This window comes from Callospermophilus lateralis, chromosome 7 (assembly GCF_048772815.1).
Source record: "Callospermophilus lateralis isolate mCalLat2 chromosome 7, mCalLat2.hap1, whole genome shotgun sequence".
NCBI lineage: Eukaryota > Metazoa > Chordata > Mammalia > Rodentia > Sciuridae > Callospermophilus > Callospermophilus lateralis.
Genome location: NC_135311.1, coordinates 47,846,026 through 47,872,850, shown reverse-complemented (window position 1 = coordinate 47,872,850; position 26,825 = coordinate 47,846,026). Strand labels below are relative to the sequence as shown.

Sequence of the window (26,825 nt, the reverse complement as noted above, 5' to 3'; positions counted from 1 at the left end):
AAAAGTCAATTACCTTGTTTGTTTGTCATCTCTGAATTCACATTCTCAAGAGAAAATTTTGGTGGTTTAATTTGTCCTCAGATTGCCCGTAAAACATGTTTTAATTTGTCCACCATCTCTTTTCCCAAATCCTCATGATTTCAATTTCCAATTTAAAAAACAAAACTGTTTTCCAATCCTAGAGTTGGAATTCTTAATCAACTTGGCTTAAATAGATTCTTAGGAATTTGAATCTTGATTGGAATGCTTGGGAGTACCCTAGGTCAAAGGATGCATGAGATCTCCATGCTGAAGTCCTCAGAACTGTCCTGGTTCCTAACCTCCCTGATGCATGCTTGCCCAGTGATCCTTTGATTCTACAAGCTGCTCTAGTTATTCTCTTCTATAAAGATACATAGGCATTCACCTTTTTCTTGCAACCAAATATCCTAAGTGGCTAGATTTCCTTTTGGAACTTTAATCAGCTATGGACAACTAGAGATTTGGGCAAAACAAATTAATCTACAGGAGATGCCAAATATAGTTAGTAATCTAATATAATCTATAATAGGATAGAATAGTGGTTATAAGAGTGGGACTTGTGTCTATATCTCTATAGTTTTATCAGGATATAACAAACCTCATTTAATTTATATTCACTTTAAGTCAATAGGCATTACAGTTAGACCTTTTCTTTGTAAGTATTTGGTGAATATTTAAATATGTAAACCAGCTGAAATTTTGCTCTCAGGAATTACCCAGTCTGGGTAAAGAGTACATGTACACACATAATTGAAATATAGAGTAGGTATGCTGACTATTATGACAAGATGAAATAAGAATACAGAAAAAAGGAGCAATTAATTTGGGTTATAGTATTAGCCAAACAAGTCTGTGGAGAGACTCAAATATTGTGTTGTTAGCCACAAATACAAAGAAGAGAAGGATCCATTTTCAGGAACTACAGCCCTTTGAGGTCTTGTGTAACCTATAAATTGCAAAAAGACTCCCCAGTCTTATACGAACTTGAGAGATACTGCTTTCTCACTTTTAACCTCACTGAAGTACAGGTCTAATGGCAGAAGTCCTTTCTCACCAATAAGTGACTCTTTGCTCTCTAACACAAGTCCTGGGAAAATAGAAAATACCTTCTCGTCAGTGCCTCATTTCCTCACTAAGCCTATTCTCCATTCCTGAATTACATTAACAGGGATGAAATCTGTGTAAATGACCTCTATACCTTTGACATAAAAGAAAGTGTCATTTTTCCCAGATATGGAATCTGATGAATCAGCACAAATTCTAGCCTTGAGTGTATCCACCAATCAGACTGAGTATCCACTGCATGAGCAATGACCCATAGATTCCAGTGTAATCCTGTCTCCTCATCTCTTGCACTGACCCTGTAAGATTGCGATTCTACACAGGATGTAGGCTCTTTTGCCTGAGCACTAGTTATTTTTGACAGTCCTCCCTCTGGTTATGATAATAGACCCAAGTTCAATAAGCAATTCTTTCAGAGTTTGACAATAGCCTCCTTACTCTCAAGAAGGTATTGCAAAGCTTTTTCTAAAAGGTGCCAAATAGTAAATATTCTAGGTGTTAACTACCAGAGGGTCTCTGTCAAAGTACTCGGTCTGGCATTGTATGCAGTAAAGCAGTCACAGACAACACTTAAGCAAATGTGTGCCCAAGAGCCTAAGAGGCAGTACAGGACAGTGGTTAAGAGGGCTGGAGAGGAGTCCAAGACCCATCTCTGGCACTTTTTGACTATACAACCTTGAGAGAGCTATTGAACTACTCCTTGCTTCAATTGCTCCTCATCTGTAAAAAAGAAATGACAATAGTACTGTTATCATTAGTTCCCTATTCTCCCCTAAGTGTGTCAATTAAATGAATACTTACTTACTATCCAGTTTTTAAGTCTGAATCCTTATGGATGAGATTTTCACAGAATATGATTAGTTTATTTCTTTCTTTCATGCTTTTTCTCATGTTCACATGCAACTATGCCACATAAAATAATTTCAAAAATAAGCCCAGCATTATGATATGTTAAATGATATTTTATAAGGGAGCAATCAGTGATCATCACAATATAAAATGAACAAGGAAATACATTAAGATGGTTTTCATTATAAAAATGATATTTCAAAAATATTTCCTCTCCAATTTTTCTATTAAATTTGATTAAGCCATATGGCTTACATAAGTTATAATAACAAAACAAAGCCAACTATCTTGATCCATTTAAAGTAAGGTTATTTCAGAATTGTGATATGATTACCATTTAAACAATGTTACATTATAAATACACATATCTGCCTATCTAGTTTAAAGGTAGAGAATATATTGAGATGATAGGAAATCTCTTAAGTAAGTTTGGATGTCCATTTACCCTTATCACCATAATTGATTATAATAGTTTATGAGAATCCATTTCTCACAATAGAAACTCTCCTACTGTTTCCGGAATGCAAAAGATATCTAAATTGTCCTCTTAGAGCAGCATACACATAGATAACAATACACATTTCTTTAGGGGTTCATACCATGCTGAGTGTTTTGCCCAAGGGAGTTGTGTGCTATAATGATTGAGAACAAAAATGCTGAGAGCCTGGATTCAGACTCAGGTTCTGGAACTCAAATGCGTTGACTCTTTTTTTTTTTTTTTTTTAATGTCAGGGATTGAACCCAGGGGCACTTGACCATTGATCCCCATCCCAGCCTTCTCAGCCCTTTTTATTTTTTATTTTGAGACAGGGTCTCACTAAGTTGCTTAGGGCCTTGCTAAATTGCTGAGGGTGGCCTTGAACTCTGATTCTCCTGTCTCAGCCTCCCCAGTCACTGGGATTACAGGCATGTACCACCATGCCTGACTCAACTATGTGACTCTTGATAAAGTTCTTACACTAAATGTATTATGTATTTAAATGAATTATGTATGCAAACTCCTGGCATTTGGTAGGCACTCAGTAATAGTTGCTAAAAATAAAATAATATGTGTGTGTGTGTGTGTGCATGCATGTGTATAAAATAATACTAAAGTTTAAAAATTAAAATCCTCATAGAAAAGACTTCAGTGGGAAAGGAAACTTTAAAAATAAAAATAACTAGCTGTATCTTAGAAGGTTCTTTACCAGTAACACAGAAAACAAAAAACTCAGACACTTAGTATGGCTTCACTGAATTGCTTTGGCATATACAAAGGACTAGATAAACACCAGGAAAATGCTACACTTTTGGAAATTAATAATTTTATTAATGCTTAGCTAAGCTGCCCCAATACATTTTCAGTTCAAATGTGATATTAAATGCTACTTAGTATGATGCTCTACATTTGATTTTAAATAAATAATCATGCTTACTAATGGAATTTGAGATTGTTACTTTTTAAAAATGTTTTTAAATAGTTGATAGTACTAAGTTATTTCAAAAATATTACCTCTCCAATTTTTCTATTAAATTTGATTTAGTCATATGGCTTACTAAGTACTAAGTTGAAGAATTAGCTTTTGTTACACAATTACAAGATCTGTTCATCACAAAATTATTGTTAAAACTGAATGTGTTTGTACAAATGCTCAAAGTGTGGACAGCTGTCCAAACAATAAGAACTTTATGTATCAGAACAGGTGTTGTTATTATCCCCTAAATCCGTAACACACTTGTTGGTTTATAAAAGATTTGGTGGGAAAAAAAGGGCTTTAAAATAAAAATGAATAAGTAAATATTCCAGTAGTAAAACAGAGCAACAAATTTCAACTCCTTCTTTGCATAAGAATCAACACTTGAAGCCAGGCATGGTGGTACACATCTTTAATCTCAGAGACTCCCTAGGTTGAGACAGGAGGTTCACAAGTTCAAGGTCAGCATCAGCAACTAAGTAAGGCTCTAAACAACTTAGTGAGAACCTGAGTAAAAATAAATAAAAATTTAAAAACCAGCTGGGGATGTGGCTCAGTAGTTAAGTCTCTCTGTGTTCAATCCTCAATATTCACCCCTTCCCCTGAAAAAAAGAACCAAGTCTTCAATGAGCAGTTAGAAGAAAATGATAGGGTATCTGCACTGCTTAGAGGTATTTTGGTACATCTAATAATACCCAATTTTGGATATTCATTACAATTAACCTAGGATTCTCAAGGCACTGTCTCAAAGAATTTTCTAGTTGTAAATCACAATGACTTACAAATTTTTAGACTATAGGTTACTTCAGGGCAAGGAGCACCTTACTCATCATGGTTCTGCTTATACCATGAAACAAACTAGGCACTGAATAAATGAAAGATCATAGCATACTGAAGACCTACATCTACCAGAAGAAAGACTATACCTCAATCACAGGCATGGTCCTATCTACCTAAAACCAATGGCCAGATCAAAAGCAGTGGTTCTGACCTGGAGACAACTTTACTCCCATGGGATCTGTGGAAATATCTGGGGTCATATTTGGTTGTCACAACTGTGGAGATGCTGTCACAGATTGGGTAGAGAACAAGAATAACCTATAATACACAGGATAGCCCTCCCACTACAATTGCCCATCTCCAAATGACAATAGAGCTCGGGTTGAGAGTCCCTAATGAAATAGTTAATGGAATATTCATGATGGTTTTAGCCAGGCATCCAGAGCAGAACTCACTAAACCATACCTTGTTTAAAGAAGTTTCCATTGTAAGATTCAAAAGAAAAAAAGAGAGATTCACTTCAGTACTTATTTTCCAATGGAAAGGTGGGAGCAGAATAAAAAACCCTCTACTTTCAGCTAATAGGCATTTCTACATTCATCTTAGTGCTTATTACCACATATAATACTTAGGAACTATGGGGGAACACAAGTGATAATGGTATGCTAACATATAAGAAGTCTCATTTTACGAAGAAAACAAGTTGACTTTTGATAATGAGACATTTAAAGACAGCAAATATTTAAGGGTTAGATTTGTACTCAATACCTGACATGAGAATACTGAAACAGGAAAGGTAAAGGTGTCAATGATAAAGATAGCTAACATCTTTTGTATGCTTCCAACCTACCACAAAAATTTAGTACCTGATAAATACATGTGTTCTCAATTAGCTGGCAAACTCCATCAATTTCAGAAATTAAGAGTTCCAGAATGATATTTTTTACTCACTTCTATAAAAATGTATTACAGTTTTCTCTTTCATATGTCCCTTTTCTCCACTAGACTTCTCTGCTTCTGGAAGCAGGTTCTCTTGTCTTACTCATTATCAGGACTTGTTACTTTCCCACCAGATAGACCAGTCATTAGAGATTTATCAAGTGAAGAAGGATAGCACTATCACAAACATAGGAAGATTATCTAAAACCCTCCCAATTCTGAGGAGCTGTCCCAAGGCTAGTCTGTGAGCTCTTGCATAAGCAAGATCTCTCATTTATCTTTGTATTCACAGATAATAACTAGTGAAGAATCTAACAAATAGCAGTCACTTAATTAGAATATTTTGAATTGAATTTATCTTGAACTATAACTCTTAGAAGTTTTTCCAAGATGAGGAAACATGATGTTCTCCTTTACATAGATCTTGACTCAGAAAACACAGTTACTCCTTTTTGTCACATATATTTGTTTACACCTGTTGTGTGGTTCCTGCCATTTACTTGTTCAGCTTTGATAATAACAATGAATGAATGGCAAACAAGGTCAAAGGGAGGAAATATGTCACCTTTGCATTTTTTTTTTCACTCAGCTACAAATGTTATCAGTGTGAGATGCGGAATGGGTTACATAAGTAAAAACAAGTATTCCTTTCCAATCTGACAGGCAGATCTACAATTTCCTATTAGATTGTTGCCTTATCTGGAGAGCCATCCTGTGGTGCTATGGTGGATACTGTGGGGGAAAAAAATGAAGAAACAAAAAGTAAAAACAAGTTCAATGTGTTGAGGCAAAAGCTATATTTCTATTGTGGGTTTCTTATTCAAATACCACTGTCAATCAACCCTCCTGATGTTTTATCCACAAAGACAAAATTACATCTCTTCTCCTTTTAAATCACTCACACACACACACACACACACACACACACATCATTAAATATCACAAATACCATTAAACCTCAAAAAAACAAGCAAATTGGCCTAACAGCAGCAACTCTAAAGCATTTGCTTGCTGTTATTTTGGTTTAGAAAGATGTTTACTTCATTCTCTTCATGAATTAATATTTGCTAAATTCTCTCATGTTCATACCTATCTATCATATATCACTCTGAAAAAAATTTAAATGGAGAAATTTCTGTCCTCTGAGTTCCTGTGGGTTGTAAGAAGGAGAAAATAGAACAAAGGTCATATTCTCTCCCTCTCAAAAAATCAAAAACATGGTATCAATTATTATTGTAGCCTGTCAATAGCATAGATCTGACCAAACCAAACGCAGACCTTCAAGCATGAAGTGGGTGAGGAAACGTAAAACATCACCTTCCCAGTTCTTTCAACACAAACAATTCTGAATTTGTTGATCCAAAGATGAAGGAGAAAAAAGTCTCTCAGCTAATCTCTCACACCTTAGGGTCAGTCTGTAACAAGAGATCCCTTCTCTGTCCGCTAACCAGCGGGCAAAGAGGCCCCAGCACAGACAGCCAGAGAGCTGTGACACATGCAGAGCACTTGCGACCCTTCTTGTTTTCTTATTTTTCCTGTTTTCATTGGCAGAAATTTTTCCCTGCCCAAAGCAGAGCTGCAAATGAAAGCAGCTGTCCCAAGTGGAGGAAGTTCAAAGACCAGAGAAGAAAGAGAAAGGAGGTGGGGGTCAAATGAGGAAAACAACTGAGGACAACAAGAAGACTCTTGGCAACTCTGCCTGGTACAGAAGTCTAAAGCAGAAAGCATATTCAAGGACAGATGGACCGATGGCAGTTATGGGCAAAGCAGTGCACCAATCGGATTGCAAGTGACCGAGCAACTGATGATATTTTTACACAGATTTGAACACTTGTAATGCTCCCGGAGCAAGAAATATTTCCAAATATTTTTCTCTGAATTTTCAGAAGTCACTTTTTTGATATCTGTCATATATTCACTCATGTATCTGAATCATGCAAGAGAGTTAAATCTATTTGAAATTATTGAATAAATTCTCTTTGGTTATAGTACTTAGAAGTTATCAAGAAATATATAGATGTGGTTGTTTTGGAATACAGGAATTAGTGTCCATCTAGCATTTATTTTTTAGCCACAAAAATTAGTGCTTCATTAGGTATTGAAATTGAATCTTGAAATTATTACGAAGGGATAATAGTTATAACATTGCAATTAATTACTTTCTTTTGGAGAAGAACTTAAAAGCAGTAAAATACTTTATAAGACATTTCAGAATACAGTTTAAAAACAGATTTTTTAAAAAACATAAAATACTACACTATGTTTTAGGATTTTTAGGTATGTGTTATGAAAAACAACTCACTCATAATTCAGTACTAACGTATGAATTCTAGAATGTTGGAATTCCAAAACAGATTGAAAAACTCAATGGAGTGGACAGATTCTGGAAGGCAATTTGTTTGAATATATTTGCAAGTTCAAGTATCTACATTTTTAGCACAAAAACTTTTCTATTGCCCAAGCTTATTTAAAACTACATACATTTACATGTAAGAATGACTATGAAATGTGATCTAAAAATGTTTACTCTATGTAAAAATTTCATAAACGTAACTGGAGAACAGTAAACACTTTACACAGAATGACTGCCAAATCTAGAAGCCTTTTCTTTCAGTCAACACTTTCCCACCGTGAGAACCATTTCTCATTAACAACCAAATTGTTTTCAGATGCTGTCCTATAAGGGGTTTCCTTAGAAACCATTTGGTAAAAGACTGTGGCTTTCTTCCATAGAAATCTCAAGCAGTGAAAAGGCAGATTTTCTGGCATAAATCAAACCCAATTTCTAGGGTTCACTAAACCCTTTCTCCTCAAAATAATGTTTTGTGACTTGATCTTAGCAGTTAATAGTACATGTAGGAGAGCTGGTGTGAACCAGTTTTAAATAAATTTTATTCCATTTCTTTTGTCATTCAATTGAAATCACTTCCAGGGCTTGTTATACCTTGATGAAGGTTTAACTGCATAACTAATGGATAAGATAATATATTATACTGTGTGGCAAAATCTGTAATTTTTTTCCACCAAGTGAACTCAAGTGAATTAATCTTTATTTTTGCAGACAATGCTAGCTGCTCTGATTTTAGAGTTGTTTTTTTCTTGCAAATATATGATTTTAAAACAAACTGGTACAACAAGAAGTCTCTGTGTTAAAAATGTAGATATTTCAACTGACTAATATATGAAAACATATTTCAACAATGTTGTAGGAAGTTTCACTCGCTCATTCATTCAATAAAGTTTTACAGAGCACTGACAATTTGTGATTCTGGAATGAAGAAGAGAAATAATGCCCGTTTCTCATGGAGCTAATGATCAAATGTGAATCCTTTCTCCTTTCCCAATTTCCTCAAATAATCATGTGATTCTCAGTTCTATCATCATTCAAGTGTTTAATGAACATCTACTACATATAGTTATTTGTCATATCATCTTATAAATTTTTTTTATAAATCTGCTTCACCTAATTTGTGAGCTCTTTGAAGAAAGAGCTTCTGTATATATTTATGTTCCCAGTACCTAGTACAATTCCTGGAATATAGTAGGTACAAAATAAATTCGTGTGGAGTAAATGATTAAACTAAAATATTCTAGTGAATAGAACAGGTTTTCTGCAATTTGAAAATTATCAATAATACACTATAGCTTACAAAAATTTCAGCATTGTTTGCTAAAAATTTCTGCCATACTTAGAGAAGTAAAAAAAAAAAAAAAAAAAAAAGAAAAAAGAAAAACCTGAGAAATAGTTAAGCTATTCTAAGAAGTCTGGCAACTACAGCCCCATGAAATTACCAGGGAAATCTTTCCCAAAATCAAATTAGAAATCATACAGAACAATCCATCTAAATTAAAAAAATAATTCAAAGTAGAACTCAGTCTCATTAGTTAGTTATGAAAGGTATTGGGATAATTTGGTTTGGGGATCATGTGAGTCAGCTTTTTGTCATTGACCAAAATACCTGACAAGAATAACTTAGAGGAGGAAAAGTTTATTTTGGCTCATGGTTTCAGAGATTCAGCTCATGGTCAGTGGACTTTATTGCTCTGGGCCCAAAATATTGCAAAACCTCATGGTGGAAGGAAAAGATGGAGTAAAGTTGCTCACCTCATGGCAGACAAGAAACAGAGAATGGGGAAAGGCTACAGGGAAGCTGAGCCATTCCAAGGCACACGGCATCTACTCCAGCCATACCCCTCCTGACTCCAGTTACCATTCAGTCCATTAAAACTAGGATGGGATGATTAGTTTATAGCTCTCGTAATCTAGACATTAAATATATGATTAAAAATGAAATTGAGAATATTCTATTAATTTTCCTAGTTATTATGCTGTCTCTTGGTTGTTATATTGTTACAACTTTAATTTTACTAACTTTCCATAGCATTTAACTAAGTCTCCTCTTACCCTTATACACAAATACACACGTATATGTGGACATGCCCAATTACTCTGGTAAAAACCTTCTTTTCAACTCTGCCAGGGAAATCATATAAACCTTTCACTCCAGCCCTCTGAATTCCTTTCCTGTTCCCTAAATTTTATTAATCATCAGGGTGTTTTAATTTCCAACCTGATATTGCTTTTAATTTCAAACTGGCTTAGAATCCTCACTCAGTACTCATTCATATATTTCAGGATCTCATTTCTCATGTGTATTATATCACTTGACCCTTGAAATGTTGAAAAGACTGTCAAACTCGGATTAAGCAAAGCTGAAAGTTTATTAAGACTTCAGCACCAAGGGCTAGAAGTGTAAGAGGAGAGGTTGGGACTGAGGGTGACCAGCCCATTTTACTTTGCCTGAGATTATCCTAGTATGAGCACTGAAATTTCCAAATCCCAGGAATCCTGAGACTTGGGCAGAAGGAGACAATTAGTCATCTTGTGGATAACAGGGTGAAAGTAACTGAAATGTTAGGACCTGATCTTTTCTGGTAGTCAATAAACTACCTCTAACAGAATGGGAAGTATAGCCATAATTGTGAGACAAGTCAGAGTCAACGGGAAAAAAAATTTATTTGGTGAGGCAGGACAGCATTGCCTGTATAGACAGGAAGAACTGAGCCCAATGGTCTGGACTGGGTTAACATGGTTTTAAACGCATCTGTGGAGCAACAGGTAGAGGGCCTTTTGTGGGGAAGGCAGTCCAGGCTCCATTGATTTGCTAATATTGGTGATGGTAAAATGCTTTCTAACCTGATAGGAGTGGGCTTGCTGGTGGAGTTTCTGCTTATTATCTGTGAAATACAGTGGAAAACAAACACAGATGAAATTAAGACTCAACAGGGTTCAACGGTATATAGCTAAGAAAAGCAGAGCTAAGTATTAAACTTAGTTCTTTTTAACCTCAGTCTGTTGCTCAGGCAACCTTTAAATAAAAGATTCTGATATAGGGCTGGGGTTGTGGCTCCATGGTAGAGTGCTTGCCCAGCATGTGTGGGGCACTGGAGTTAATCCTCAGTACCACATTTTTAAAAAATAATAAAATAAAGTTCTAAAAATAAAGATTATGATACAAATTCTATTCATAAAAATCCATTCTTGTATAGTAGTGGTATCAATGGCATTCCTAATTTCCCAGATTATTATATGATTTTTTTTTATTAAATTCTTTGAAGGTAAAACTATTCTTCATTTATCTTGGTATCCTTTCATTAGAAAAATATTCAGAAAAGAATAAACTTTTGATAGATATTTTTTAGTTAAACAAAATTCACATTCTATTTGTTTGTTTTACTTCTTCTTCTTCTTTGCTGGCCCCATGGACTATTCTTTAAATCTATTCAAACAAAGCCCATTTTAAGTTCTAGAGTCCTTGACTCTTGAAGTCACAGAAATTTCTTCCTCGTCTGAAATCCATCTCAGCATTTTATCTTTTCACTTATTTACCTCTTATCGTCTGGCAGGTATTACTATCTACTTTGCATCCTTCACTTTTATACTTGCAGGAGTCAGCCAATCAACACTGATAATTTGAAATCCAGAAGCAAAAGCCTGTCAATAAATATGTTTTCTCAATCAACAATTCAAAATAGGAATAAAATTCTAACATCAGTTAATTACTGTAGTCTGAGTGTTGCTTACAAGTGTACAAAAGAATTCCTTTTGCCCTTTATTAGGGAGTAAGCTCCACTACATATGAGACTTCAGAGACTGTCATAGTGTTGATAAGGTTATCTTAAGAAGAATAAAATGCTTCCTGGTAAAAAGAGATTCTAAGCATTCTCTATAAGAGAAAAATATTAATAGACACTTGATATCAAGCTGCTAAAAATAAAATACTTGTAATGAAATCTAAAAAAGACTAATTGCTTTTTAGGCAGCAACATTGCAAAAAATTAGATTGTGACTACCAAGTTTACACCTTCATTATTTCTTTCTTGTTTCTTTTTTCATTTAGCCATTTTTATTTTTAAACTGTCATTTAGTATCCAGAATATATTTTGCATTTTACCAAATATATTTGTAATTTATAAATATCTAAAGTATATATGTAGGTTATACTTATATTTATGTATAGATACTTAAACATGTATACATAGGCAAATATGCATGTCTTATCTATGTATAATATGTACATTTTATGTGTGTTTTTTAAATTTATTTTTATTCTAATTTGTTATATATGACAGCAGAATGCATTATAATTCATATTACACATATAGAGCACAATGTTTCATATCTCTGGTTGTATACAAAGCATATTCACCATTTGTGTCTTCATAGATGTACTTAGGGTAATGATGGCCATCTTGTTCCACCATCTTTTTTACCCCCATGCCTCCTCCCTTCCCCTCCCACCACTTTGCCTTATCTAGGGTTCATCTAATCCTCCCATGCTCCCCCTCCAACACCAATATGAATTAGCCTCCTTTTATCAGAGAAAATATTTAGCATTTGAGTTTGGGGGATTAGCCAACTTCATTTAGCATTATGTTCTCCAAATTCATCCATTTACCTGCAAATGCCATGATTTTATTCTCTTTGGTTGCTTAGTAATATTCCGTTGTGTATATATACCACATTTTCTTTATTCATTCATCTACTGAAGGGCATCTAGGTTGTTTCCACAGTTTAGCTGTTGTGAATTATGCTGCTATAAACATTGATGTGGCTGTGTCCCTGTAGTATGCTGTTTTTAAGTCCTTTGGGTATAGACCAAGGAGTGGGATAGCTGGGTCAAACGGTGGTTCCATTCCCAGTTTTCCAAGGAATCTCCATACTGCTTTCCATATTGACTGCATCAATGTGAAGTTCCACCAGCAATGTATGAGTGTGCCTTTTTCCCCACATACTTGCCAACACTTATTGTTGTTTATATTCTTAATAGCTGCCATTCTGACTGAAGTAAGATGAAATCTCAAAGTATTTTTGATTTGCATTTCTCTAATTGCTAAAGATATTGAACATTTTTTCATATATTTGTTGATTGGTTGTGTAATATTTTCTGAGAGGTGTCTGTTCAGTTCCATTTATTGATTGGGCTATTTTGTTGTTGTTGTTGTTTTGGTGGTTAGCTTTATGAGTTCTTTATGTACCCTAGAGATTAGTGCTGTATTTGATGTGCAAATGGTAAAAATTTGTTCTAAAAATGTAGGCTCTCTATTCACCTCACTGATTGTTTCTGTTGTCATTTATTGATTCTTGATTCTAATTCTTGTGCTATAGGAGTCTTATTAAGGAAGTTGAGGCCTAATATGACACCATGAAGATTTGAGCTTACTTTTTCTTCTAATAGGTGCAGTGTCTCTGGTTTAATTCCTAAATCTTTGATCCACATTGAGTCAAGTTTTGTACATTGTGATAGACATGGGTTTAATTTCATTTTGTTACATATAGAAATCCAGTTTTCCCAGAACCATTGGTTGAAGAGGCTATCTTTCCACCAATATATGTTTTTGGTGCCTTTGTCTATTATAAGAAAACTGTAACTGTGCAGGTTAGTCTCTGTGTTCTCTGTTCGGTACCATTGGTCTACCAGTCTATTTTAGTGCCAATACCATGTAGTTTTTATTACTATTGCTCTGTAGTATAGTTTGAGGTCTGGTATAATAATGCCACCTTCTTCACTCTTGTTGTTGAGGATTGCTTTAGCTATTTTGGGTCTCTTATTTTTCCAGATGAATTTAATTACTTCTTTTACTATTTCTATGAGTAATATCATTGGGATTTTGATTGGAATTGCATTAAATCCGTATAGTGCTTTTGGTAGTATGGACATTTTGACAATATGAATCTTGCCTATCCAAGAACAAGGGAGATCTTTCCATCTTCTAAGGTTTTCTTTCTTTAGCAATTTGTAGTTTTTATTGTAGAAGTCTTTCAGCTCTTTCATTAGGTTGATTCCAAAGTATTTTATTTCTTTTGAGGCTCTTGTAAATGGGATTTTAGGATTTGTTGAAGCCACCTTGCATTTCCCTTTAAGAGGATGTGTCACTGATGTACAGAAATGCTTTGATTCATGGGTGTTCATTTTGTATCCTGCTTCTCTGCTGAATTCATTTATTAGTTCTAGAAGTTTTCTGGTGGAATTTTTTGGGTCTTCTGTGTATAGAATCATATCAGCAAATAGTGCCAATTTGAGTTCTTCTTTTCCTGTGTGTATTCCTTTAATTTCTTTTTTCTGTCTAATTGCTCTGGCCAGTGTTTCAAGAACTATGTTAAATAGAAGTGGTGAAAGAGGGCATCCTTGTCTTGATCCAGTTTTTAGAGGGAATGCATTCAATTTTTCTCCATTTAGAATGATGTTGGCCTGGGGCTTAGCATAGATAAATTTTATGATTTGAGATATGTTCCTGTTATCTCTAGTTTTTCTAGTGTTTTGAACATATATGGGTGCTGTATTTTGTTGAATGTTTTTTTCTACATCAATTGAGGCAATCATATGATTCTTATCTTCAAGTCTATTGATGTGATGAATTACATTTATTGATTTCTGTATGTTGAACCCACCTTGCATCCCTGGGATAAACCCCACTTGATCATGGTGCACTATCGTTTTTATATGTTTTTGTATTATATTTGTCAGAATATTATTGAGAATTTTTGCCTCTATGTTCATTAGAGATATTGGTCTGAAGTTTTCTTTCTTTGATGTGTCTTGTTTTGCCTGGTTTTGGAATCAGGGTGATATCGGCCTCATAGTATGAGTTTAGAAGTGCTCCCTCTTTTTCTATTTCACAAAATAATTTGTAAAGTATTGGTATTAGTCCTTCTTTAAAGGTCTCATAGAACTCAACTGTGTTTCCATCTGGTCCTGAGCTTTTCTTGGTTGGTAGGCTTCTGATTGGCATCTTCTATTTCCTTGCTTGAAATGGATCCATTTAAATTATGTATATCATCCTGATTCAATTTGGGCTATTTGTATGCCTCTAAAAGCTTCTCAATGCCTTTGATATTCTCTATTTTATTAGAGTACAACTTTTCAAAATAATTTCTAATTATCTTCTGTATTTCTGTAGTGTCTGTTTTGATATTTCCTTTTTCATCACATGTTAGTTATTTGAGTTTTCTCTCTCCTTCTCTTTGTTAGCATGACTAAGGGTCTGTCAATTTTATTTATTTTTGTGAAGAACCAACTTTTTGTTTTTTCAATGTTTTCAATTGTTTCTTTTGTTTCAATTTCATTGATTTTAGCTCTGATTTTAATTATTTCCTGTCTTCTACTTCTTTTGATGCTGATTTGTTCTTCTTTTACTAGGGTTTTGAGATGTGGTGTTATGCTATTTATTTGTTGACTTTTTCTTATTTTAAGGAATGAACTCCATGCAATGTACTTTCTTTCCTCTTAGTACTGCCTTCATAGTGTTCCAGAGATTTTGATATGTTGTATCAGTGTTCTCATTTACCTCTAAGAATTTTTTAATCTCCTCCTTGATGTCTTCTGCAACCCATTGTTAATTCAGTACCATATTATTTAGGCTCCAGGTGTTGGAGTAGTTTTTATTTTTTATATTATCATTGATTTCTAAATTCATTTCATTGTGATCTGTTAGAATTCAGGGCAGTATCTCTACTTTTTGGCATTTATTAAGAGTTACTTTGTGACATAATATAAGGTCTATTTTAGAGAAGGATCCATGTGCTGTTGAGAAGAAAGTGTATCACTTGTTGAAGAATGAAATATTCTGTATTTGTCAGTTAAGTATAAGTTATTGATTGCATTTTGAGTTTTATAGTTTCTTTGTTCAGTTTTTGTTTGGAAGAGCTAAGCAGTGGTGAAAGAGGTGTGGTAAAATCACCTAGAATTATTGTGTTGTGGTCAATTTGACTCTTGAACTTGAGAAGAGTTTGCTGGATAAACATAGATGCTCCATTGTTTGGGGCATGTATATTTGTAATTGTTATGTCTTATTGCTGTATTGTTCCCTTGAGCAGTATGACATGTTCTTCTTTGTCCCTTTTTATTAGCTTAAAGTCTACTCTATTTGTTATGAGGATGGAAACCCCTGCTTGCTTCTGCAGTCCATGTGAGTGGTATAATTTTTCCCAACCTTTTGCCTTCAGTCTGTGAATGTCTTTTCATATCAAATGAGTCTCTTGGAGACAGCACATTGTTGGGTCTTTTGTTTTTGTTGTTGTGGTTGTTGCATTTGATCCAATCAGCTAGCCTATGTTTTTTGATTGGTGAGTTTAGGCCATTAACATTCAGGATTATTATTGAGACATGATTTGTAGTTCCAGCCATTTTTTAAAATTTTTGTTATTTAACTTGACTTGGTTTTTCCTTTGATTAGCTTATCCTTTAATGTAATATCTCCCTCTGCTGATTTTCATTGTTGTTTTTTATTTCTTCTTCATAGAATATTTTGCCAAGGATGTTCTATAGTGCAGGTTTTTGAGCTGTAAATTCTTTTAACTTTTGTTTATCATGGAAGGTTTTTATTTCATCATCAAATCTAAAGCTTAATTTACTGGATACAAATTTCTTGGTTGTCATCCATTTTCTTTCAGAGCTTGATATACATTGTTCCAGGATCTTCTAGCTTTCAGAGCCTGGGTTGGAAAATCTGCACATAACCTAATTGGTTCCCCCTGTATATAATGTGATTCCTTTCTCTCTTGGCTTATAATAGTCTCTCCTTAATCTGTATGTTAGGCGTTTTCATTATAATATGCCTTGGTGTGAATCTGTTGTGATTTTGTACATTTGGTGTCCTGTAAGTCTCTTGAATTTGGTTTTCCAATTTGTTCTTTATATTTGGAAAAATTTCTGATATTATTTCATTGAATAGATTGTTCATTCTTTTAGTTTGGAACTCTATTCCTCCCTCTATTCCAATGACTCTTAAATTTGGTCTTTTTATGCTATCCCATATTTCTTGAATGTTCTCATGGTTTCTTATCATTTTCACTGTGTAGTCTACATTCTTTTCAAGATTATATATTTTGTCTTCATTTTCTGAGGTCCTGTCTTCCAAGTGGTCTAACCTGTTGGTGATGCTTTCAGTTGAGCTTTTAATTTGGTTTGTTGTTTCTTTCATTTCAAGGATTTCTGTTTGGTTTTTGTTTAGAACCTCTATCTCCCTATTGAAGTAATCTTTTGCTTCCTGTATTTGCTCTCTTATATCATCCTTTAATTCACAAAACCTTTTCATGTTGCTCATATGTCTTTCTTCCTAGCTCTGTGGATCTGAAGCATTATAATTTTTACCTTATAGGCTTATGGCGCCCCTGTAGAGTTCCAATACCCCACCTTTGAGGGGAAGAACAATGTTAATAGATCCCAATAGAAACAAAATGCCTCCTAAAACAAATAGTTTTTATCAAGACATTTACAGTTTGATCACCATGTACAGAAACGGTGAATTCAATTATTATCTACCATATAATCAGTAGGTTTGTAAAAAGATTTACAGTTCCTGATGGTAGACAAAGAACTGGGAGTGAGGTGTAGGAAGATATGCTGAGGATGTAGGAGATGAGGTTATAGAGTTATATCTTAGGAAGTTTGAAAGAGAAATCTAAAGAAGAAGGTTAGTAGCAGGAGAATAGAGAGGTAGTAATTTGGGGTAGACAAATAAGAGGGAAGACAGTAGAGTACATAAGATAAACACACATATATATTAATAAAAATAAAAAATGTTAAAATAGTAAAAATTTGAGAGGAAAAACAAAAAAGGAGGAAAAAAAGAATATATAATACAACTGTAATATACAATTCAGTCATCTCCGTCCTCAGTATCCTGATTCATACAAAGTACTTGGTTTCACATCCTGGAGATGTGAGGGTAGGAGAATAAAGAGGGAGAAGAAAGAAAAAAAATTGGAAGGAAGAAACAAGGGTTGTTTGGGTTGGAAATCAGTATCTTTCCTGTTTCCCTTCTCATCCTATAGGTGGGGTTGTCTGTTCTTAGTTGGTATCTCCGCCCTAGGATGGTGGGGGTTACCAGGGTGTGAGGGTTGGTCTTGGGTTCCGAGCACCTGGAAGTGGGATATCGCACTTTCTGGTCCCAGTGGGAGACTGCACCTCAAGGATCTCTTTTTTGGGGCCTGCTCCTGTGACATGGGTACCAGGTCTTATCTCCTTATCACACTTGTAGACCTCACAGTTCTTGCCCTCTAAATTAGTCTCTAGAGTGTATCTCCCTCACCCTCTCCCTTTCTTCTTCCTAATCAGGAACCTTTCTCTCTGGGGTCTTGTGTGTGGTACTCTGGTGACTGTGCACCTGACACGGAGGGCTGTTTGGTATTGGGCAGTCACTGGGGATTGGGCGGCTGCTGGGGATTGGGGGGAATTAGAAACTATGGGTACCTGGCTATCCGGTGTTCCACACTGGTAGTTGCCCCAACTATAGATGGTGATAGAGGTGACCCAAGATGGAGGTGGCTGCTTTCATCGATGGGGTGTCGTTCTGTGGCATGCAGTGTTGCTGCTGTGGGTTCTTCGGAGCCTGTGATGTCCCCAGGTGCAGGCAGGCTATGGCGAGTAAGAGCCTATGGCAGTAGCCATGAAGTCCCAAGATGGAGGCAACTGGGGGAGCCCCACGTTGGTAGATGGGGGTCCACACAGGAGTGGCGACAGAGTTCCTGTGGCGGCTGAGTGCCCTTCGTGGGAGTGGCGTCTGGGAATTTTGCGTGGGTACTGATGCCAGTGGTCCCGCTAAGGCACCTGTGAGACCTGCATGAGCAAGTAGTCGGGAGTCGGGAGTCCTGCTCTAACGCCAAGGCCTGGGTCCTGTGCTGGAGCAGCTGTGGAGGGGTCCTCTATCACTCTCAGTGAAGCAGTATTCCCACTAGTTAAGACCCTGGTCACAGAGCGATGCAGAATGCTGCCTCCCTTTGGCCTGTCTTGGATCCTCTTCTACATCTTCATTATTTCTAAGTGACAGTGTTGGGTAGTGGGGAGAGGAGACTACAAACAAAAGCTATGCCACTTAATAGTATAAAAGTAAAATGAAACAAATGTTTTTTACTTTTTAATAGAAGTTTTTGCTTAACTTCTTTCTGTTTGGAAATCATCAACACCTCTAAACTGCAAAAGGAATTTTTTGCCTTAACCCAAACCCTTACTAAACCTTATTTTTTTATTGGTTTTATTTTAAAAATTATTTTTATTTGTTCTAATTAGTTATACATAACAGCAAAATGCATTTCAATTCATTGTACACAAATGGAGCACAACTTTTTACTTCTCTGGTTGTACACAATGTAGAGTCATACCATATGAGCAGTCATACATGTACCTACGTAATGATGTCCACCTCATTCCACAATCTTTCCTGTCCCATGCACCCTCCCCTTCCTTCCCTCCCCTTTGCCCAAAGTTCCATTCTCCCCACACCCCTGTCCCCATCATGGATCAGCATCCGCTTATCAGAGAAAACATTTGGCCTTTGATTTTCTGGAATTGGCTTACTTCACTTAGCATGATGTTCTCCAACTCCATCCATTTACCTGAAAATGCCATAACTCTGTTCTTTTTTAATGCTGAGTAATATTGCATTATGTATATGTATCACAGATTCTTTACCCATTCATCTGTTGAAGGGCATCTAGGTTGGTTTCACTCTAAACCTCATTTTTTTCCACAGGGCTGGTATGTAACTGAGAATTAATTTTATCTCTGTCAGCATGCTATATCTAAACTAAGAATCACACCAAGACCATGTTTTCTGATTCCTGCTTTGTTGCTTAAAAAAAATGAATATTCTGGGTGGGCCTGGGGTTGTAGCTCAGTGGTAGACCACTTGCCTAGCATATGTGAGACACTGGGTTCAATTCTCAGCACCTCATATAAATAAATGAGTAAAATAAAGGTCCATCAACATCTAAAAAAATTCTTAAAAATTAATATCCCAATTCCAAAACCCTAAATCTATATATAAGATAGATTCTAACCATGCTTTTAAAACACTGATGGTAAAAACCGGAGGCAGAATTAGTGGCAAATGAATGAGGCACAAGTGATTAATATTCTTGGAACAAGACCCTTCCAAGTTTCTGAGAGAAACCCTAGCAGTGATCTCATACTTTTTGTACGATTTGTAAAAATAGGATACACTAATTCTGAAAAGTTAAAACCAGTGTCTCTTTCATTATGTTTTCTCTATTATCTTGTCTCATTTAAGTTTCTAGAAGTAGTCACATGCATCTTGAGGTCCAGCAACAAAAAGGTTGAATTGAAGTATCCTTGGTTTGGATTTAGTGGAATAGGCTTATGTGGTTTACAGAGTCTTGTGTCAGGTAAAGTATAACCAGACAAGTGAGTTCAAGACTGGCTTCTAGCAATACTCCCATCACCCTGTGAACTAACTCATTCAGAATCATGACACAAAGATGAAGGTACAGAAGTCATATTACAGTATGAATGTGTCCCACCAAGTCTAGCACTATAATTATGTGTTTAAGCTGAGAAGAAATTCAACAAAGGTTTTCTCAAACTGGACAACAATTCCAAAATTTTATAATATATTACTAATAACAAGTTATAAAACTAAAGAAAAACAAAGCTTTTCTTCTATCAATAATCAAATTAGAACTTCTGATTGTACACATAAACTATTACCTGCTTTTATGGTCTAAATGTTCATGTCCCTCCAACCCCCAAGTCATACATTGAATCGAATCACCAATGTGACAGTAGTAGGAAATGGGCCTTTGGTAGGTGAATAGGTCATGAGGAGGGACCCTTCATGAATGGGATTAAGGCCCTTACAAAAGGAGCCCAAAGGAACTGTCTTGTCCCTTTCATTAGAGACCACACAGTGAAAAGGCATCTTCTATAAAACAAAGGAGAGAACCTTTTTTAACACTAAATCTGATGGCATCTTGATTATGGATTTTCCAGTCTCCAAAAATGTGAAATATCAGCAACTGCTTTTATAAGTCACCCAAATTCTGGTATTTGGTAATAGCAGCAAAAACATAATAAAACCCCTGACAGGGGCATTGTCCTACCACTAAAAACAAATAGAAAACCACACAGCATTTATGAAACAATAGTTTTCAGATATTGCATCCAAAATCAGCACAGAATTGTGATCTTTGAAAGAAGGGTCATGCATTAGTAGTGGGATTAAATTAGTTCCAAAGTAAAGACTACAGTAACAAAGTTTAAACGCAAGCCTCGAAAGAATAAAACTGATATTCAACTTATTAACTGCACACCAGAACAAATCTAGCACTCTTTAAAAGAAAAGCAACAAAATCTAGTAATGAATCAGTAAAATTCACTTGGTCTGGTATTCAATTATCTCAGGAAGTTAGGTGTACAAAGAAATTATAATCATGACAAGGAGGAAAATTAATCAATTAGAAACATAACTAGAAATAAAACAGATGATGGAATGAGTAGAAAAGGACCATAAAACAGCTATTTAAGTATTATAAATATGCTCAAAGATGCAAAGGAAGATATGGAGATGATGGGGAAAGAAATAGAAAGATATAAAAACTATCCAAATGCAATATACAAAGATAAAAAATGCATCCGGTGTGGTGGTACATGCTTGTAATTCCAGCAACCCAGTAGGCTGGGTCAGGAGCATCAAAAGTTTGAGAACAGCCTCAGCAACTTAGTGATGCCCTAAGGAACTTAGTGAGAGCCTGTCTTAAAATAAAAATAAAGGGGGCTTGGGAATATGAGTGAGTGGTTAAGTGTTCCTGGGTTCAATCTCTGATACAAAAAAAAAAAAGCAATTTCTGAAATGAAGAATATATCAGAGAGAATATCAAGCAATCTAACTTATGAATAATTAGAATTCAAGGACAGATGTAAACATTTATAAAGGACATAAACATTTTTAAGAACTAATAGCTAAAACTGGCACTAATTTGATAAACCTTAGAATTATAGATTCAAGAATCAAAATCATTTGAAGCAGAAGAAAATCGTGATCAAATTGCTGAAAACTAGTGATAAAGAAAAAATCTTAAATGCTCAGAGGAAAACAGATATTGTATTCAGAGGGACAAAGAGAAGGCTGACAGCCAATTTCTCATCAGAAGCCATGAAAGCAAAACCTAATGGAAAGATCTCTTCAAAGTACTAAAACTAGAAAACAAAATAAAACTGTCAACCCAACCTACAATTATAACCCAACCAAAATTTTCTTTCAAAAATGCAGGCAAAACACAGACTTTTTCAGATGAGCAAAAGCTGAGAGAATTCACCACAGCAGAACCATATGAAAAGAAATGTAAAAGAAAGTTCTTCTGTCAAGGAAAATGGTATCAGACAAAATGGTATCAGAGGGAAGCAGCTCACATAGTGATCCTGAAGCAAAGATAGAGATTCTAGTCTCCAGATACAAATATACATATACCAAAGCCACACCCTAATTCTCACCTCCTCCAGCCATACTCTACCACTTCAGTTACCACTCAATTAACCCTTAACAGGGGATTAATTCACTGATTGGGTTAAGACTCTCACAATCCAATCATTTTTCCTCTGAACTGTCATGCATTGTTCTCACACGTAAGATTTTGGGGGACACCTCACATTCAAACCATAATAATGCCTAAAGCTAAAATGAGTATATTCATTCTTTTAAGTACCAATGTAAGATTGACCAACAAAAAACATACTCTGGGCCAGGAAACAAGTATGCTTTGTTGAATTTTTTAAAAATTAAACAAATAGACCATTTTTCTGACCTAAATAGCCACTAAACTAAAAATTGATAACAGAAATACCTGAAAAAAAATTCCTACATATTTGGAAATTAAACAAAACGCTCCAAAATAATGAGTTACAGAAAAAAAATAATAATTAAAAATATTTTGAACCAAATAAAAATGAAAGCATTAAAACTTTATTGGCTATAGCTAAAGCTTATAGGGAAATTTATAGTATTTGATGGTAATATTTAAAAAAGAAGGTTTGAGGACATGACTCAGTGGTAGAGTTTATCCTAGCATGCACAAGACCCTGGGTTCCATTCCCAGCACTAACAAAAAAAAAAAAAAAAAAAACAACAAATATAAAAAAACCCCACACACATATATATATACACATACACATATATACATATATATATACACACACACATAAAATAAAGTATAAATCAATAACTAGGAGATAAACAAACAAGATAAAAATCAATAGAGAAAATTTTCTGAAAAGATTCATCACAGGGCTGGTGTTATGTCTCAGCAGTAGAGTGCTTGCCTAGCACATGCAAGGCTCTGGGTTTGATCCTCAGCACCACATAAAAATAAATAAATAAATAAGGTATTAAAAAAAGATTGAGCACATTAATAAATTTTAAATGGACTGATCTAGGGAAAAAACAACTCAACAAGAATCAGTAAAGAAGAAGAAGATGTAATTATAGATCCTACAGACATTTCAGAATTTCTCTATTTCATTATTCCAGTCACTGTTGTTCCAAGTCATGTCATTGTTTTGATTTTTCTATTATCACAGAAATCAGTCAATTATTAGGTCCGATATTTGCAATGTTTTTCTTATTCGTTCAGTGATTTTCCATTATCAAAAATATTTTACCACTTGAATTTTCAAATTTATATAACAATTTAGTAATATCCTAAGTTCTAAGAGAATTACATTTGTTAGTTATTATTTAAGTCAAGAGCAGTTTTTTGAAAAACAATGCTAATGAAATCTACACATTACCATCTACTAACAAGTCACAAGTACAAAACAGATCTTCATTTATATGCGTGCATATCCAGTCCAAGAAATACCAGTGCAAGGATTCCCATGGTTCCTGTGAAAACAGCTGACAGCCTGAGCAGCTTCTTTCCTGTTAGAAAATGTGAGTGGCTTCCTTTTAGAACAAATGCCTGAAATAGTTCCTGCCTATAGAATAAGTCATACAGCATTTTTTTCCCTTTTTCTGCTTAATTTTCACTGGAACTTGAAAATGATAGAAATTTTGTTGTCACCTGGTTGCTTTAAAAAGGATAAAATGGTTTGTGGTCTCAACACAGACCTTTGCAGAAATTGGAAGCACAGATGACTGTGTTGATTCCAGGAAGATTATCTGGGTTCAAATCCCAGTGTTGTCATTTCCCAGGTGGGTGTTCTTAGATGATGTAACCTCAGAGTGTCTATTTCTGGATTATTACATGAAAAATTAAATAAGTCTAATATAAAAGCATGGCATATAGAATCTAGTATATAATTCTTTTTCTTCTTGGCTCTGTGTAACCCACCAAATTGTTCTGAACAATCCTTTTTTTTTTTTTTTTTGGTACTGGAGATTAAACCCATGCTCACTTAACCACTGAGCCACATCCCCAGTCCTTGTTTGTGTTTTATTTAGAGACAGGGTCTCACTGACTACCTTAGGGCCTCACTAAGTTGACAAGGCTGGCTTTGAACTAATGATCCTCCTGCCTCAGCCTCCCAAAACCCTGGGATTAAAGGTGTGTACCACTGAGCCCTGCTAAACAATTATTTCTTAATCTGAAAAAAGGGCAAAAATTGATGACCTCTGATGACCTCTGAGGTCTCTTACAACTCTAACTGCCAGTTTTTATGAGCATATAAAATATAAGCCTTACATTATCACAAGAAATCATTTTTGTTCTAATATATTTTTATTTGTCTGTTATTTAACAAAGCTCAAAACTGTAAAAACAGTTCATTCTCTGAGACAGTATTATTTATTGCATTCTAGTCTTTTTTTTTTTAAAGTTGAGCAAACCTGTAAGATAAAAAGCTAGAAAGGAAGGTTTTATGTAAAAGTATATAATATAATCTGAATATATTTAGTCTCCATGAATGTATATTTTATTCATTGATTTGTATAAGGAATAAAACCAAATCAAGAGCCACAGAAACAAAGCCATTTCGTTATCAGGAAACTTGACTTATTTAAGCTCTGCTCCATCATGAAGATTCCACAAAAGATAATCTCAAACTGAATCCAGCCACCTAAGAAAGAATATGAAGTTAATGTTAACATTGACAAAGCTTTAAAATAAATATATCATCATAGACATACACATTTTTCTATGGGCTAGAATCCAAGCACGTAAGTATTTTTTTAAAGAACTTTTTTTAATAATGCTTACCCATTTTTTTCCCATTTTTATTAGTGCATTATAGTTATACATATGGGGTTCATTTTGACATAATCATCCATATATGGAATAAAATTTGCTTCATTTTCAGTCTCCAAGCTTAATTTTAAAGAGTGTGATATTAGTATTGGGGAAGAGGCTCAGTGTTAGATCTTTCTCCTAGGATGCAAGAGGCCCTGGGTTCAATCCTTAGTACCAAAAAAAAAAAAAAAAATATATATATATATATATATATATACCCCCATAACAGTAACGACAACAAAAGTGCAAAATTACAGATTCCAACTACTCTGGATGAAGTTCTCTAGAATGATCTAAAATGATATTTTCTGTAGAAAAATTATACTGACTTTGAATTCTAACATGTTGGATTCCATTTTAATTGTGACAAATTATTTTAGAATTTGTTTTGAGAGGGAGGAAAAAAAACACCTGTTTGAGAAATATATAACTGACATCTACAGTGTAAAACCAGACCAAACACTAAGACAGATGCTCTTTTAGAGAATGTGTGATTAATAACAGTCATTTCTTTCTTGAACAGTTATTGAAACTGCAAAATGCAGTCTGTCCTCTTATCTCAGAGGAACAGTTGTCCTATCTCCTTTCCAACTAACCTCCACCCACCATTGTACTTGATAACCTTACTTCACTCACTGACTTTTGCCTAAAAATATGCTTAAATTTATAACTATATCAATATCTGTGTCTATCTCTATTTCTGAGTTTATCTCTATCCCTAGATAACTTATTACCATTTTAATCTTTCTCAAAGTGGTTTTTGTCTCAAATTATGATCCTATTTTTCTTTCTCTTTTACTAAAAAATATCTAGAAAAAAATAAGCAATTTCTGCCTTAATATGTCACTCATTCCTTGGTGCCCTGAAGTATAGCTTCCTCCTGCATTACAACTCTGAAGTAACTTTTTAAGGGATGGAAAAGTGCCCCCTTCAAAATTCATGTCTTTCTGGAATCTGCAAAGGTGACCTTATTTGAAATTATATATGGAATTATTATAGATTCAGTCAAATTAGGATGAAGTCATACTTTATTCAAGGGGGCCCTGAATCCAATGACTGGTATCCAAATAAGTGGAAAAATTTGGACATATGTTAGGGTCTGTAAACAAGTCAAGATGGCGCCTGGCATTTTGCCAGAGGGAGTGGTTTGTGAAGTAACACCAGTGAGCCATTAAGTGTGGAGATTCCTTATTGGTTGACTGCTGTATCTAGTTTATGTTAATTAAGATAAGCTGTGTGGAATGTATATATACCCCTCTTGTCCTAGAATAAAAGGCTCCCACTCTTGCTGTATCAATGTACACAAGTTGCTTGTCACCCCCCCCCCCCCAGTTATTTTGCTGCAGCTGGACTGCGGCAGACATATAGAGACACAGACACACAGAAGGAGAGTGGGTATGTGAAGAAGGGGCAGAAATTGGAGTGACATGGTTGTAAGCCACAGAATGACAAGCAAAAGAGACTGCCTGAAACCGCCAGAAACTAGGAGGGGTAAGAAAGGATTCTTCCCAAAGGCTTTAGAGGGAGTGATTCCCCCTAAGCCTTTGATTTCAGGCTTCTGCCCTCCACAACTGCAAGAGAATAAGTTTCTGTTGTTTTTAAGGCACCCCATTTAAGGTAATTTGGTACTAGAAAACTAGTAAGTACATTCTCCTCATCACAATATCTAGTCCATTCATGTTCTTATTTTCCTTGGCTTAAGCAAGGCTAAACCTTACCTTTTATAATAAAATTGTTGCTTTGGATTTTCAGACACTATTAACTTCTTCATAAGCTCTGTTCTCTTTATTTTGGGCTTCATCCAAAGTACTTTGCCTTTCTCTTCAATCTTTCTCTTGTAGTGACCACTTCTATTTCTATGATTTCAATCACTGCTTCTATACAGATTGCTCTAAACCCAAATCTGCCGCAGTCTCTGGCTGGGCACAAATCACGAGTCTCCACACAGCTTGTAGATTCAAACAGCAATTCTTTTATTCCCGAACTCACACCGGCCGTCTACAAACATGTTCTGGGGAAATCCACGTTCTCTGCCCAAATCCACTTCTGCCCAAATCCACTACTCTGCCCAAATCCACTACTCCTGGGCTTCTGTCTCCCAAATATATTGTCTGACCCTAAGAACTCAAGAGGAACTCAGCAGCAGGATACGCCCTATTCTAAAGGGGGAACACCCTAATCTCCTATTATGCTAAACCGCC

General features: G+C 35.2%; 1 pseudogene; it reads right to left on the bottom strand.

The window, feature by feature from the left end:
* The window catches only part of LOC143404249 (tripartite motif-containing protein 60-like), a 51,004-nt pseudogene extending 30,680 nt beyond the window's left edge, over positions 1-20,324 (bottom strand).
* Between the last annotated feature and the right edge of the window lie 6,501 nt (positions 20,325-26,825).